Source organism: Euprymna scolopes, unplaced genomic scaffold (genome assembly GCF_053919585.1).
Source record: "Euprymna scolopes isolate OS-2025 unplaced genomic scaffold, ASM5391958v1 sca1, whole genome shotgun sequence".
Lineage (NCBI taxonomy): Eukaryota > Metazoa > Mollusca > Cephalopoda > Sepiida > Sepiolidae > Euprymna > Euprymna scolopes.
The window spans coordinates 1,259,104-1,274,103 of record NW_027633102.1 but is presented as its reverse complement, the minus strand read 5'-3'; the positions used below and the strand labels follow the sequence as shown (position 1 = coordinate 1,274,103).

General features: G+C 60.0%; 2 non-coding genes and 1 pseudogene across 2 annotated transcripts in view; all 3 read right to left on the bottom strand.

Moving 5' to 3' along the window:
- The window catches only part of LOC145273246 (large subunit ribosomal RNA), a 5,743-nt gene extending 1,956 nt beyond the window's left edge, over positions 1-3,787 (bottom strand). Inside the window, exon 1 of the ribosomal RNA XR_013866271.1 lies at positions 1-3,787. This exon is cut by the window's left edge and continues 1,956 nt beyond it. This is a non-coding gene — a ribosomal RNA (large subunit ribosomal RNA).
- Positions 3,788-4,376: 589 nt separating this feature from the next.
- LOC145273386 (5.8S ribosomal RNA) lies at positions 4,377-4,534 on the bottom strand. Its single transcript, XR_013866379.1, has one exon. It is a non-coding gene; the product is annotated as a 5.8S ribosomal RNA (ribosomal RNA).
- Positions 4,535-4,932: 398 nt separating this feature from the next.
- LOC145273551 (small subunit ribosomal RNA) lies at positions 4,933-7,312 on the bottom strand (annotated as a pseudogene).
- Between the last annotated feature and the right edge of the window lie 7,688 nt (positions 7,313-15,000).

Sequence of the window (15,000 nt, the reverse complement as noted above, 5' to 3'; positions counted from 1 at the left end):
AGAAGAGAGGGAGCATCGCGCGGACAGCGCAGGAGCGGAGGACGCCGCGTCGGAGGGGCCGACGAAGACCGCACCGGCAAAGCGACGACGACACGTCCGCAAGGCAGCCTCACCCCTTTTCGAGGAGGACGGAGACGTTGCGACGAACGGATTGGAGCCGCCCGCCGCCACCCGCGCACCCCGGAGCGAAGCACCCCGCAGAAAAGCCGCTTGAACCGCCGCCGCCAGAAAGACGACCCCCGCCGACGGTCCCCCGCCGTTTTTGGTCGACGCCACACTCCTGCCGCCCGACGGCGGACTCCCACCCGTATCGCTCTCCGACCCGCAACACACGCTCGCTTGACCGCGACCGCTTGACCGGAACACGCCGCCGCACAACGGACCCGCCGCGGCCCCTATGCCTTCGCCGCAAAGCGCGAACGGAGCGAACGCTACAGCCCCGTACCGGTTCCTCGCTTCGCGCGGGCACGGCCCGACCGACCCGGTCCTCGGAGCCAATCCTTCTTCCGAAGGTACGGATCCATTTTGCCGACTTCCCTTACCTACATTGATGCCATCGACGAGAGGCTGTACACCTTGGAGACCTGCTGCGGATGGTGGGTACGGACCGACTCGAGAGCTGCGAAAACCGGACCCGGATTTTCCAGGGCCGCCGAAAGCGCACCGGACGCCGCCCGAGCCGCGGCGCTCTACAGGTACCTTTTCCGTATCTCCGGACGAGCCGATTCCACGGACATGGTCCTTTACGAAGAAGAGAGAACTCTTCCCGGGGCTCCCGGCGACGTCTCCGGGCTCGCTTGCGTCACCGCGGTTTCGCCCGGGAAGCGACGGGCGCCGCCGACATCGCTGCCGACAGCGTCGCCACCCCCGGGCCCTCTCCGAGTCCGGGTTCGGGAATATTAACCCGATTCCCTTTCGACGGGAGGCCGGCCGCTTTTTTTTTGTTTGGGCTTTTGATTCCGATTCGATTCGATTCGCTTTCCTTTCACCTTTCATAACGGATCCGGCGCCTTTCGGGAAGACTTTCGCCCGCGTCTTAGGACCGACTGACCCGTGCTCGACCGCCGTTGGCACGGAACCCTTCTCCACTTCGGTCTTCGAAGGTCTCGTTCGAATATTTGCTACTACCACCGAGATCTGCACCCGCGGTCGGCTCCACCCGGGCTCGCGCCCTAGGCTTCCGTGCTCGCCGCCGGCGCCCTCCTACTCGTCGCGGCATCGTTTCGGCGCGAAAGTTCATCGCTCCTCGCCGCGACGGTCCGGCATCGGTCCGTCGCTCCAGCGCCATCCATTTTCGGGGCCGGTCGATTCGGCAGGTGAGTTGTTACACACTCCTTAGCGGATTCCGACTTCCGTGGCCACCGTCCTGCTGTCTATATCGACCGACACCCTTTCGGGGATCTCATGGGCGTCGCGTTAGGCACCTTAGCCGGACGTTTGGTTCATCCCACAGCGCCAGTTCTGCTTACCAAAAGTGGCCCACTTGGCACTCGCATTCGAGGTGACCAACCGCCCAGCGAAGCGTGCTGGCGGCGGCGGCCGGATGGGTCGGCTCCGTCGTTCGGGAGAGTCGGCCCGTTCCACCCGTTCCGAGTTCGAGAGTAGGTCGAGGCCGTGAACGGCCCCGGGGCCTCCAATCGTTCGCTTTACCGGATGGAATTGCGACGATCGAGCGCCAGCTATCCTGAGGGAAACTTCGGAGGGAACCAGCTACTAGACGGCTCGATTGGTCTTTCGCCCCTACACCCGGTTCCGACGATCGATTTGCACGTCAGAGGCGCTTCGGACTTCCACCAGAGTTTCCTCTGGCTTCATCCCGACCGGGCGTGGATCGCCATCTTTCGGGTCCCTGGTCGCTCGCTACGCCAGAGTCGGCCGAGTCGTACTCGGAAAAAGGGGAAACCGACCCGGGGGTGATGCGCCCGCGCGCAGCGCCTAAACTCGACGACAAAATAGGACTAGTTCAAGCCGCGGGATCTCACCGATGGGCGGAAGGAGGATATGGAAGCTGGCGCCCGGCAATTCCCCTTTTTGGATGATGCGCCGGTCCCCTCTCGGGGAGGAGGGAAAAACAACCGCACGTCAGCCACGAGCCTTCCCTCTCCTATCTCTCTCGGGAAGAGAGAAAAAAGGAAAAGTTGCGGGCACCGCAGCAGCGACGGCGGAAGGCCGAAAACGCCGCGCCGGCGGGATCGGGCACGGCTCGGAGGCGGGTGAGGCGAGGAGAAGGACGACGGCACGAGACCGACGACACCCCCCGACGACCCCCGGACGACTTTGCCACGACACCTCTCCCGATCGACGCCCTCCTACACGCTCTCTCGCTTTCGCTTCGCCTTCGGGGTTAGTCAGAGGTGGCCCCTACGACTCGCGAACGGCCAGGACTCCTCGGTCCGTGTTTCAAGACGGGTCGGGTGGGTTGCCGATGCACGTCGCTGACCCGGGGTGGCGGGCGGCTCGAGTAAAAAAGCGTCGCCGAGCGACCTCTCCGGAAACGGAAACGGGCGCGGGCGGGGTTGCCCCCGACAAGAACCCGAAACGTCGGCGAGGTGCGTGACGGCGAGGCCGCGCCAGTCCTATCCCGCCTCTCATCGCGCACGCGCCCGAGACGGTGGGGCGCCTAAGGAGCGACACACAGAGTGCGTCGCCCGCACGCGACTTCCCGGCGGGATCAAAACGGACCGGCTCGCCACGTGTAACGGATCGTGTCAGATTTCCTCCGTTCCCCGGCAGAAAGGGGCAGTTACGTTCGCGGGCCCGACGGCCGGTGGCCCCCGACTTCACAAGGTGGGAAGACGGGGGTTTTCAGGGTGATGAAACGCCTGCCGCCTACGGAAAAAAACCCGCGTGTTCGACCTGCACGCCGGGAACGGGTCGCGACGACGGACCGGAGGGGAAGTGCGTCCGGTGCCGGCCGCGCGGAGGTCGCGCCGAAGCGCCCGCGCCATGATTACGCCGAGCGATGATGAAGGGGACGGGTGCAGCGGAGTCGCGCGCGGAGGGAGCAGGAGGAAAGAAGAAGCGGCGGCGACGGATGCGGCGGGTTAGGGCCCGGCGGCAGCAGCGATCGAGAGGACGAGTCCCCTCCGTCGCAGCCAACCGACGCAGCCACCTACCGACGCCGCGGTCGTCACCACGTTTCCCTTCCCGCTATCCACGCGGCCCGTCTCCTTCGTCGGCGACGCGGGCACAAAAGCTGGAACCGCGGGGAACGAGTCCCCCGCGGACACGACGAACGACGACCTGTGCCGCGACGGCCTCTCTTTCAAGAACACACATCGAGTTTGGGCTCGAGCCTAGGCAGCACCGGACCTGAGTCCCCCCGCGATCGCGGTGAGCGGTCCCACCCGTTTACCCCCCTGGGCGGTTTCACGTTCTCTTGAACTCTCTCTCCAAAGTTCTTTTCAACTTTCCCTCACGGTACTTGTCGACTATCGGACTCGTCCCGGTATTTAGCCTTGGATGGAGCTTACCACCCGATTTGGGCTGCGTTCCCAAGCAACCCGACTCTCGGATCGAAGGCCGTCGCTCGCCGTCCGCACCGAATGGGCCTGGCACCCGCCGCGGGCGGCCCCGATCGAGGGAACTCCGAACTATGCGAGACGAAAACGAACGGCTGCCTTCGACCCATGCGCCACACGTCCCGAAGCCTTTAACTTGCGACGGATTCGGCGTTGGGCTTCTTCCCGGTTCACTCGCGTTACTAAGGGAATCCCCGGTTGGTTTCTTTTCCTCCGCTTAGCGATATGCTTAAGTTCAGCGGGTCGTCTCGTCCGAGCCGAGGGCGGCGGTTTTTAGTAGAGTGTGGTGTTTGGAGGAGAGGAATCTCGATCGGTACCCTTCCGTGTGACGACGGCTGGCCGATATAGCGCCCGTCCGACCGAAAATGAAGAAGCCAACAATTAAAAAAAGCGTGGGTCCTCCCCATCCGACGTTGCGTTGCCTACGACGCGGCCACCCTTTTTACGGTGCGACGGCCGTGCTCGTCGCGCTGCTCGAGGCGTCGCTGAGAGACACCTTCATGAGGCAGAGAGCGAGACGAGCAGGCGGCGCTTACGTCGGCAGTCGGTTAGGTCGGTACTTTTTTTTTTGTCTCCCTTCGGCTGCTTTCGGACAGACTCCTCCTGCTCCTCCTCCACAGTGTTTCTTCACCGTCGAAAAGGGAAAGACTCCGCGGTCTGCCAGCGGGAGACGAAGGAGGAGGCCGGAGAGGGTTTTAAAAAAAAAAAGACATTGAAAGGAGTCAATTCTTTTTTTATTTTTCTTCCCCTCGTCACTCGCTCCTGCGACGTCCCGGTTACCACCGTGCCGAGGACCGGGCGGGCACGGGGACGGCAAGATGTCGTTTCGTTAACGGAGAAAGACATGTAACGTTCCGCCTCTCGACCGGACGTGGCCCCGAGACAAGGGATCTCGGGGCCGCAATGTGCGTTCGAGGTGTCGATGTTCACTGAGTCCTGCAATTCGCATCAGTTATCGCGGCTGGCCGCGCTCTTCATCGACGGGACGAGCCGAGTGATCCCCGTCCAGGGTTCAGCACTTGGTTTTTTTATATTAGTTTTTGTTTATATAGATTTAGTAGTGTGCGAGGAGGTCTGTGCGAGGAGGCGTGACGGCATTGCAATGTCGCGAGTAGTTTGTTTTTTTAGCTAGCGGCGGTGGCACAGCGGCTGCAAAAAAACAAAAAAAACGATAAAGCGGCGACAAGGCAAAGAAGAAGCGGCCATCACTTGCGGTGGGCGAAAAAACAAACAGGTGGTAAGACGCGGAAGCAAGCAAGAAGAGCTGGGGCTTTAAAAACCTCCGCGTCACCACAAATCTATCTCTCGCTCCGCCTTTTATAGGTTTGTTTGCGCGCATTCGAGGCGTTGACGCCGACAGACAGAGGAGGTAGGCCGGAAAACAACAAACCAGTCTCGAACGGGAAAACGGTAATGATCCTTCCGCAGGTTCACCTACGGAAACCTTGTTACGACTTTTACTTCCTCTAAACGATCGGGTGTCGGTCGTCTTCTCCAGGCATCGAACGCCGAGGCGTAGATGCACGAGTGTCGTGACGGACACGTCGCGCACTGCCCGGCGGCGTCGTCGGCCAGATCCGAGGACCTCACCGGACCGTTCGATCGGTAGTAGCGACGGGCGGTGTGTACAAAGGGCAGGGACGTGATCGACGCGGGCTGTTGACCCGCGCCTACCGGGAATTCCTCGTTCACGGGGTTGGTTACAGGCCCCGATCCCTATCACGGGAGGTGGTTCAGAGGTTTCCCAACCCTCTCGGGCCGGGGCGAAGTCCCCGCTGATACCTCCAGTGTAGCGCGCGTGCGGCCCCGGACTCTAAGGGCATCACAGACCTGTTATCGCTCCGCCTCGTGTGGCTTTCTGCCACCCGTCCCTCTAAGAAGTGCGTGAGAAAACCGACCCGGACCCGAGCGCCACGGAGGACGCCGAGCCCGCCGTAAAAATCACTGACATCGGCGCACTAGTTAGCAGGCCGGAGTCTCGTTCGTTATCGGAATCAACCAGACGGATCGCTCCACCAACTAAGAACGGCCATGCACCACCACCCACCGAATCGAGAAAGAGCTATCGATCTGTCAATCCTACCGGTGTCCGGACCGGGTGAGTTTTCCCGTGTTGAGTCAAATTAAGCCGCAGGCTCCACTCCTGGTGGTGCCCTTCCGTCAATTCCTTTAAGTTTCAGCTTTGCAACCATACTCCCCCCCCGGAACCGAACTCTGGTTTCCCGCAGGCTACCCGCCGGGTCATGGAAGCGAACGCCGGCAGGATCGCCGGTCGGCATCGTTTACGGGTCGGAACTACGACGGTATCTGATCGTCTTCGAACCTCCGACTTTCGCTCTTGATCGAGGAAAACGTTGCTTGCCACACGCCATCGCTGCAGTTCGTCTTGCGACGATCCAAGAATTTCACCTCTAACGTCGCAATACGAGTGGCCCCGACCGCTCCCTTCGATCATTGCCTCGCCGTAGACGGAGACCGACAGACGTAGACGAGGCCCTCTTCCATCATTCCATGCTTATCGTATGCAAGCTTGAACAGCCCAGCTCTGAGCACTCTAATTTTTTCAAAGTGAACGTACCGGCCGCCGCGGACACTCGGTTAAGAGCACCCTTGGAGGAGAAACCGCCGACCGCAACACGGCGCGCAGACAAGACACGAAGCAGGGACTCGGAGCGGACCGGGGGGTTCAAAAAAAAAGAGGAACGCGCGGAAAGGGAGAGGGAGAGAAGCGCGGGGGTCAGAGTGCGGGGATGCGAATGAACGCACCCAAACACACACACGTAGCACCCCCCCGTTAGACTACTCCCGGAACCGAACCGACGACCACTTGTTTTTTTTTTCCCGGATCCCGATCACGACCTCCTCGTCCACCTCGCCGGCAGGACCGCGTGGCGGGTATGCTAGCGGTTGACACCGGCGGAAAGGGCCGGGAATGCGAACGGACGACCAAAAGTCAACGACGGACGATGGCGCCGCCGCCCCGGGGCCGCTTGCGCGACCACGAACCCGAGTTCGGACTACGAGCTTTTTAACCGCAACAACTTTAATATACGCTACCGGAGCTGGAATTACCGCGGCTGCTGGCACCAGACTTGCCCTCCGGTTGGTCCTCGTTAACGGATTTGAAGTGTACTCATTCCGATCGCGGGGCCTCGACAGAGTCCCGCGTCGTTATTTTTCGTCACTACCTCCCCGTGCCGGGAGTGGGTAATTTGCGCGCCTGCTGCCTTCCTTGGATGTGGTAGCCGTTTCGCATGCTCCCTCTCCGGAATCGAACCCCGATTCCCCGTTACCCGTAGTAACCACGGTAGGCACTTAACCGACCGTCGACAGTTGATAGGGCGGACCCTCGAGAGACCCGTCGCCGGGCGTGAAAGCTCGTGCGATCGACCAGTGAGTTATCCAGAGTCACCAAAGCGGAGCGCGCCGCCCTATGAGCCCCGCCACCGAACGGACCCGCGAGCGGGAACGCCGACGACGGGAGGACGGAATGACGCGCATCGGTCTCAGTCTAATATGTAGCGCCGCGACCCGGAACGGCCGACGCGGGTGCCAGCGCGCGAGGCGTGGCGACGACGGCCGCGCCGACCGATCGCGGCCTGTGTCACATGTATTAGCTCTAGAATTGCCACAGTTATCCATCGCCCTCCGAGGAGGAATACGGTCCCGAGGATTAGGTCCGGTTCCTGAGCCATTCGCGGTTTCGCCGTTCTAATGCGTGGCGTGAACTTACACTTGCATGGCTTAAGCTTTGAGACAAGCATATGACTACTGGCAGGATCAACCAGGTATCGTTGGAATTTGGGACTTTGTTTCGACAGAACGACAGACCGACCGACCGACCGACCGACATAAGACAGACAACTACAACGACGGGCACGTGTTTATTTATTTTTCGAGGGGGTTCGCCGTCAGAAGAAGCGCGCTGCCCGCGCTGATGGCCTCTTTTTTGTTTCTCCCTGACTTGGACCGAGACCGAGACTCAAAGAACGAAAGCGACCAACGTCGACAACAACAACGACAACGGCACCTTGACAGCGAGTACATACGACAACGACAAGCAGCACGACGGCAGTGCACACGGACATCGAGGGTCAAGGTGCAGACTGAACTCGCCGAGGTCGTCGTCATCGTGGTCGCCATCGATTCCGTCTCGTCGTCGTCGTCGTCAACGTCCACGTCACAGCGCCGAGAAGAGAGAACAGACGACAGCGTCGACAACAACAACATCGACAACGGCACCCTTGACAGCGATACATACGACAAACGACAAACAGCACGACGGCAGTGCACACGGACATCGGAGGTCAAGGTGCAGACTGGAATCGTCGAGGTCGTCGTCATCGTGGTCGCCATCGATGCCGTCTCGTCGTCGTCGTCGTCGTCTTCGTCGTCGTCGTCGTCGTCATCAACGTACCAACCGACCGAGACGAGAGAGCAAGCAACAACGTCGACAACAACAACGACAACGGCACCCTTGACAGCGATACATACGACAAACGACATAACAGCACGACGGCAGTGCACACGGACATCGGAGGTCAAGGTGCAGACTGAACTCGTCGAGGTCGTCGTCATCGTGGTCGCCATCGATGCCGTCTCGTCCGTCGTCGTCGTCTCCGTCGTCGTCGTCGTCGTCGCCAACGTCAACGTCAACATCACAGCCGTCATCGGGGAGGAGCTGGACCAGGGCAGCGGCGGCGTAAATTTTCCCGTCACCTTCGTCGTCGCCTTCGTCGACCGACCGACCGACCGGCGTCGTGTTCGTGCTCGGAAAACCGAGGAGAGACAACGTGCACATGGCGCGTCTCGCAAGCGGCTCCTCGGTCCGATTTTTTTGGGCGGCTTTTTCGAGCTTTTTTTTTTTCTCACCCTTTCGTCCGTGCGACGGCGAACGTTAGGGGAAAAAAAAAAAAAAAAAAACGACAACAACGCGGCGGACCGGGCGAACAACATCGTCGACACACACGACATTGACGACCGGTCCCCCTTTTCACAATCGCATCGAGATAAAAACGAACGAGTCCGATTCGAGCACCGAGTCGCGAGCGGGAGGACTGTCGGTGCAAGTATCGATCACTGACGTGAGCGCTTCGCCGGACAGAGGATGGCTCATCCGGCAGCCGTGCAAATCGACGGTATGGGAAGAACGAACAAGAAGAGCAACGACTTGATCGGCGGCTTGGGAACTGCGGACGGTGAAAACGGGTTAATCGACTGCGACCACGACTGCTCGATCGAATCTTCTTTGGCGCTAACAAAGGTGGAGGTGGCGCAAGAAGGGACTAGCGCTATCACCGTCCACGTATCAGAAGATGCGGCGGCAGACGTCGACGCTTATGCGTTGTCGGACGAGAAGTCGCTGCAGCACGTGTACCGCGAGCGGGACGTCCAAGGTTTTGCCAGACGGAAAGAAATCGGGTGTCAGCGAACGTTCACACGGCTGTGAGATCGGACGCTGACAGGAGTAGGAGGCGGCAGGCAGGCGGCGGTTACGGCGGCGGCGCCTGCTGCTGCTCATCCTCCTGTTTGCTGCGGCGACTTCCAGGACGGGAGAGCATCGAACAACGTACGTATGGTTACAAGGGGATCAGGATCTACATAGTGCATCCCCCGCGGCTATTTTTGTTTGTTTGTTCGCTCGTTCGTTAATTCGTTCGTTCGTTCGTTCGTTCGTTACAATGTACGTTTTTCCGTTCGACGGCGGCAGAGAGCGGCGGCGTTTCTCCCTAATCCGGAGGATTTATCGGTCGCACAGCGATGGGTCGTTCGGCCGATCATCGAAAGATTCGCAGGTAGTGGTTGAATGGCAGAACGGCAGCAACAACAGCGGCGGCTGAGAGCGGCGAACGCTGAGGCGGAAGCAGAAGCTGCAGCAAACGTATCGGCTAAACATGGTGGACATAGATATGGCTGACGACGCGGGTACACGACGACTATGGAACCAGGAAAAGGAGCCGTTAGTTGTTCCAACATATCGTTCGACACGTCGAGCAGCCCTAGGTCCACGGAGAAGCACACACACGTACCACGTATTATAACCTAACGACGATGAGCGGGCGCACGGTTGGCAGGAACGAAGGCGGCGGATCAAAACAAGTTGGAGCGCGGCGACAGCGATAACGGTGACAGCCCTAGGCGGCAGATGCCACTTTCTGACGCCTTTGCGACAAGCCCGTAGAGGACGTTCCGGACCACCACGAGGCAAAGAGTCGCTGCTCCGACGAACCGACACACCAAAGTGTGCTTCCTACCGAACATGTTTTATAAAACTTTCAAACTGGAAAACCCCAGAAATGGTGTTGGTATTCGTCCAGACCCACCTCCGACACCTGAAAATGGTGGTCAAAAAAAACGTCGATTATACGAAGCGACATTTCTGGTCGGCGATTTTCCAGTTTTACGCCTACTGCCACATGGGGATGTCGGTAGGCGTCGCAAAGTGCCTTCTCGACGCCTAGGCACACCAGGACTTGTCATTTTTTTCCCCCTCGACATTCCTGGTCCGGTCTATTCCGATTTTACACCTACCGCCATGTGGGGGTGGCAGTAGGCGTCGAAAAGTGCCTTCTCGACCGCTAGCGACACCACTACTTTATCGAGCTCTGGAGGCCCGCACACCGACCCGGGGCCGCGGAGTCGACCCCGGGGGCCTCCTGGCGTCGCCGCCGCTCACTTGGACGCCTTCCGCAACCTGTGGTCCCGCTCGGGCCGCCGGGAGCCTCGCCGACCTGACCGGTGTCGGTAGGCGTCTGGAAGCGCCCGGCCGACCTGGACGAGGTCCCCCTGGCCCCCGGGGGACACCCCTTAGTTGGATGGGGGTGCTGTCCCGGGCACACATGCAACCCGCGGCCGCCTACCGACAGCCCCCTTCGCTCGATCGCTACTCCTTTCCAACATATGTCGGAGAAGCCGGGCGGTTGTGAAACCCCAGAAATGGTGTTGGTATTCGTCCAGACCCACCTCCGACACCTGAAAATGGTGGTCAAAAAAACGTCGATTATACGAAGCGACATTTCTGGTCGGCGATTTTCCAGTTTTGCGCCTACCGCCATGTGGGGGTGGCAGTAGGCGTCGAAAAGTGCCTTCTCGACCGCTAGCGACACCACTACTTTATCGAGCTCTGGAGGCAAAACAAGTTGGAGCGCGGCGACAGCGATAACGGTGACAGCCCTAGGCGGCGGAGATGCCACTTTCTGACGCCTTTGCGACAAGCCCGTAGAGACGTTCCGGACCACCACGAGGCAAAGAGTCGCTGCTCCGACGAACCGACACACCAAAGTGTGCTTCCTACCGAACATGTTTTATAAAACTTTCAAACTGGAAAACCCCAGAAATGGTGTTGGTATTCGTCCAGACCCACCTCCGACACCTGAAAATGGTGGTCAAAAAAAACGTCGATTATACGAAGCGACATTTCTGGTCGGCGATTTTCCAGTTTTACGCCTACTGCCACATGGGGATGTCGGTAGGCGTCGCAAAGTGCCTTCTCGACGCCTAGGCACACCAGGACTTTGTCATTTTTTTCCCCCTCGACATTCCTGGTCCGGTCTATTCCGATTTTACACCTACCGCCATGTGGGGGTGGCAGTAGGCGTCGAAAAGTGCCTTCTCGACCGCTAGCGACACCACTACTTTATCGAGCTCTGGAGGCCCGCACACCGACCCGGGGGCCGCGGAGTCGACCCCGGGGGCCTCCTGGCGTCGCCGCCGCTCACTTGGACGCCTTCCGCAACCTGTGGTCCCGCTCGGGGCCGCCGGGAGCCTCGCCGACCTGACCGGTGTCGGTAGGCGTCTGGAAGCGCCCGGCCGACCTGGACGAGGTCCCCCTGGCCCCCGGGGGACACCCCTTAGTTGGATGGGGGTGCTGTCCCGGGCACACATGCAACCCGCGGCCGCCTACCGACAGCCCCCTTCGCTCGATCGCTACTCCTTTCCAACATATGTCGGAGAAGCCGGGCGGTTGTGAAACCCCAGAAATGGTGTTGGTATTCGTCCAGACCCACCTCCGACACCTGAAAATGGTGGTCAAAAAAAACGTCGATTATACGAAGCGACATTTCTGGTCGGCGATTTTCCAGTTTTGCGCCTACCGCCATGTGGGGGTGGCAGTAGGCGTCGAAAAGTGCCTTCTCGACCGCTAGCGACACCACTACTTTATCGAGCTCTGGAGGCCCGCACACCGACCCGGGGGCCGCGGAGTCGACCCCGGGGGCCTCCTGGCGTCGCCGCCGCTCACTTGGACGCCTTCCGCAACCTGTGGTCCCGCTCGGGGCCGCCGGGAGCCTCGCCGACCTGACCGGTGTCGGTAGGCGTCTGGAAGCGCCCGGCCGACCTGGACGAGGTCCCCCTGGCCCCCGGGGGACACCCCTTAGTTGGATGGGGGTGCTGTCCCGGGCACACATGCAACCCGCGGCCGCCTACCGACAGCCCCCTTCGCTCGATCGCTACTCCTTTCCAACATATGTCGGAGAAGCCGGGCGGTTGTGAAACCCCAGAAATGGTGTTGGTATTCGTCCAGACCCACCTCCGACACCTGAAAATGGTGGTCAAAAAAAACGTCGATTATACGAAGCGACATTTCTGGTCGGCGATTTTCCAGTTTTGCGCCTACCGCCATGTGGGGGTGGCAGTAGGCGTCGAAAAGTGCCTTCTCGACCGCTAGCGACACCACTACTTTATCGAGCTCTGGAGGCCCGCACACCGACCCGGGGGCCGCGGAGTCGACCCCGGGGGCCTCCTGGCGTCGCCGCCGCTCACTTGGACGCCTTCCGCAACCTGTGGTCCCGCTCGGGGCCGCCGGGAGCCTCGCCGACCTGACCGGTGTCGGTAGGCGTCTGGAAGCGCCCGGCCGACCTGGACGAGGTCCCCCTGGCCCCCGGGGGACACCCCTTAGTTGGATGGGGGTGCTGTCCCGGGCACACATGCAACCCGCGGCCGCCTACCGACAGCCCCCTTCGCTCGATCGCTACTCCTTTCCAACATATGTCGGAGAAGCCGGGCGGTTGTGAAACCCCAGAAATGGTGTTGGTATTCGTCCAGACCCACCTCCGACACCTGAAAATGGTGGTCAAAAAAAACGTCGATTATACGAAGCGACATTTCTGGTCGGCGATTTTCCAGTTTTGCGCCTACCGCCATGTGGTGGTGGCAGTAGGCGTCGAAAAGTGCCTTCTCGACCGCTAGCGACACCACTACTTTATCGAGCTCTGGAGGCCCGCACACCGACCCGGGGGCCCGGAGTCGACCCCGGGGGCCTCCTGGCGTCGCCGCCGCTCACTTGGACGCCTTCCGCAACCTGTGGTCCCGCTCGGGGCCGCCGGGAGCCTCGCCGACCTGACCGGTGTCGGTAGGCGTCTGGAAGCGCCCGGCCGACCTGGACGAGGTCCCCCTGGCCCCCGGGGGACACCCCTTAGTTGGATGGGGGTGCTGTCCCGGGCACACATGCAACCCGCGGCCGCCTACCGACAGCCCCCTTCGCTCGATCGCTACTCCTTTCCAACATATGTCGGAGAAGCCGGGCGGTTGTGAAACCCCAGAAAATGGTGTTGGTATTCGTCCAGACCCACCTCCGACACCTGAAAATGGTGGTCCAAAAAAACGTCGATTATACGAAGCGACATTTCTGGTCGGCGATTTTCCAGTTTTGCGCCTACCGCCATGTGGGGGTGGCAGTAGGCGTCGAAAAGTGCCTTCTCGACCGCTAGCGACACCACTACTTTATCGAGCTCTGGAGGCCCGCACACCGACCCGGGGGCCGCGGAGTCGACCCCGGGGGCCTCCTGGCGTCGCCGCCGCTCACTTGGACGCCTTCCGCAACCTGTGGTCCCGCTCGGGGCCGGCCGGGAGCCTCGCCGACCTGACCGGTGTCGGTAGGCGTCTGGAAGCGCCCGGCCGACCTGGACGAGGTCCCCCCTGGCCCCCGGGGGACACCCCTTAGTTGGATGGGGGTGCTGTCCCGGGCACACATGCAACCCGCGGCCGCCTACCGACAGCCCCCTTCGCTCGATCGCTACTTCCTTTCCAACATATGTCGGAGAAGCCGGGCGGTTGTGAAACCCCAGAAATGGTGTTGGTATTCGTCCAGACCCACCTCCGACACCTGAAAATGGTGGTCAAAAAAAACGTCGATTATACGAAGCGACATTTCTGGTCGGCGATTTTCCAGTTTTGCGCCTACCGCCATGTGGGGGTGGCAGTAGGCGTCGAAAAGTGCCTTCTCGACCGCTAGCGACACCACTACTTTATCGAGCTCTGGAGGCCCGCACACCGACCCGGGGGCCGCGGAGTCGACCCCGGGGGCCTCCCTGGCGTCGCCGCCGCTCACTTGGACGCCTTCCGCAACCTGTGGTCCCGCTCGGGGCCGCCGGGAGCCTCGCCGACCTGACCGGTGTCGGTAGGCGTCAGTCAAACTTGCTTAAGAGGCAAAGCCTCCTCACACCTTAAGAGAGTCACAGTTAGTCCCGCCGTTTACCCGTGGTCGTCGTCGGGGGTGCCGGTCGGTGTGTTTCGGCGTGTTTCTTTCTTACTTTAGCTCGCTCCTATAAGCTAACTCAGCAGCCCTGCTAAAATCAATTTTATCATTATTTTCAATCTATCGAAAATCTTAATTTATTATTATTTTCCAACTATCGAAAATCTTAATAGAGTTGGGGTTTTTTGTTTGTTTTTTTTTTAAATTCCATTGTAACAACAGACAGCCAGCCAGCAGCATGTGGTGTCGGTAGGCGTCTGGAAGCGCTTGAGAGAGCAGAGGAGTTGGCAAGCTCGCTAAACTGCCCGCTGGTGTGGTGGTGTCGGTAGAGGCGTCTTGAATATACCCGGTCGCTCGATCGACGACGACGACGGCTAGGTGGCCGAGGAGGAGGACTACCTACCTACCTACCTACCTACCTAGCTAGCTAGCTAGCCGAATAGCCGTGGTAGTCGTCAGTCAAACTTGCTTAAGAGGCAAAGTCCCGCCGTTTACCCGTGGTCGTCGTCGGGGGTGCCGTCGGTGTGTTTCGGCGTGTTTCTTTCTTACTTTAGCTCGCTCCTATAAGCTAACTCAGCAGCCCTGCTAAAATCAATTTATCATTATTTTCAATCTATCGAAAATCTTAATTTATTATTATTTTCCAACTATCGAAAATCTTAATAGAGTTGGGGTTTTTTGTTTGTTTTTTTTTTAAATTCCATTGTAACAACAGACAGCCAGCCAGCAGCATGTGGTGTCGGTAGGCGTCTGGAAGCGCTTGAGGAGGCAGAGGAGTTGGCAAGCTCGCTAAACTGCCCGCTGGTGTGGTGGTGTCGGTAGAGGCGTCTTGAATATACCCGGTCGCTCGATCGACGACGACGGCTAGGTGGCCGAGGAGGAGGACTACCTACCTACCTACCTAGCCGAATAGCCGTGGTAGTCGTCAGTCAAACTTGCTTAAGAGGCGGCAAAGTCCCGCCGTTTACCCGTGGTCGTCGTCGGGGGTGCCGGTCGGTGTGTTTC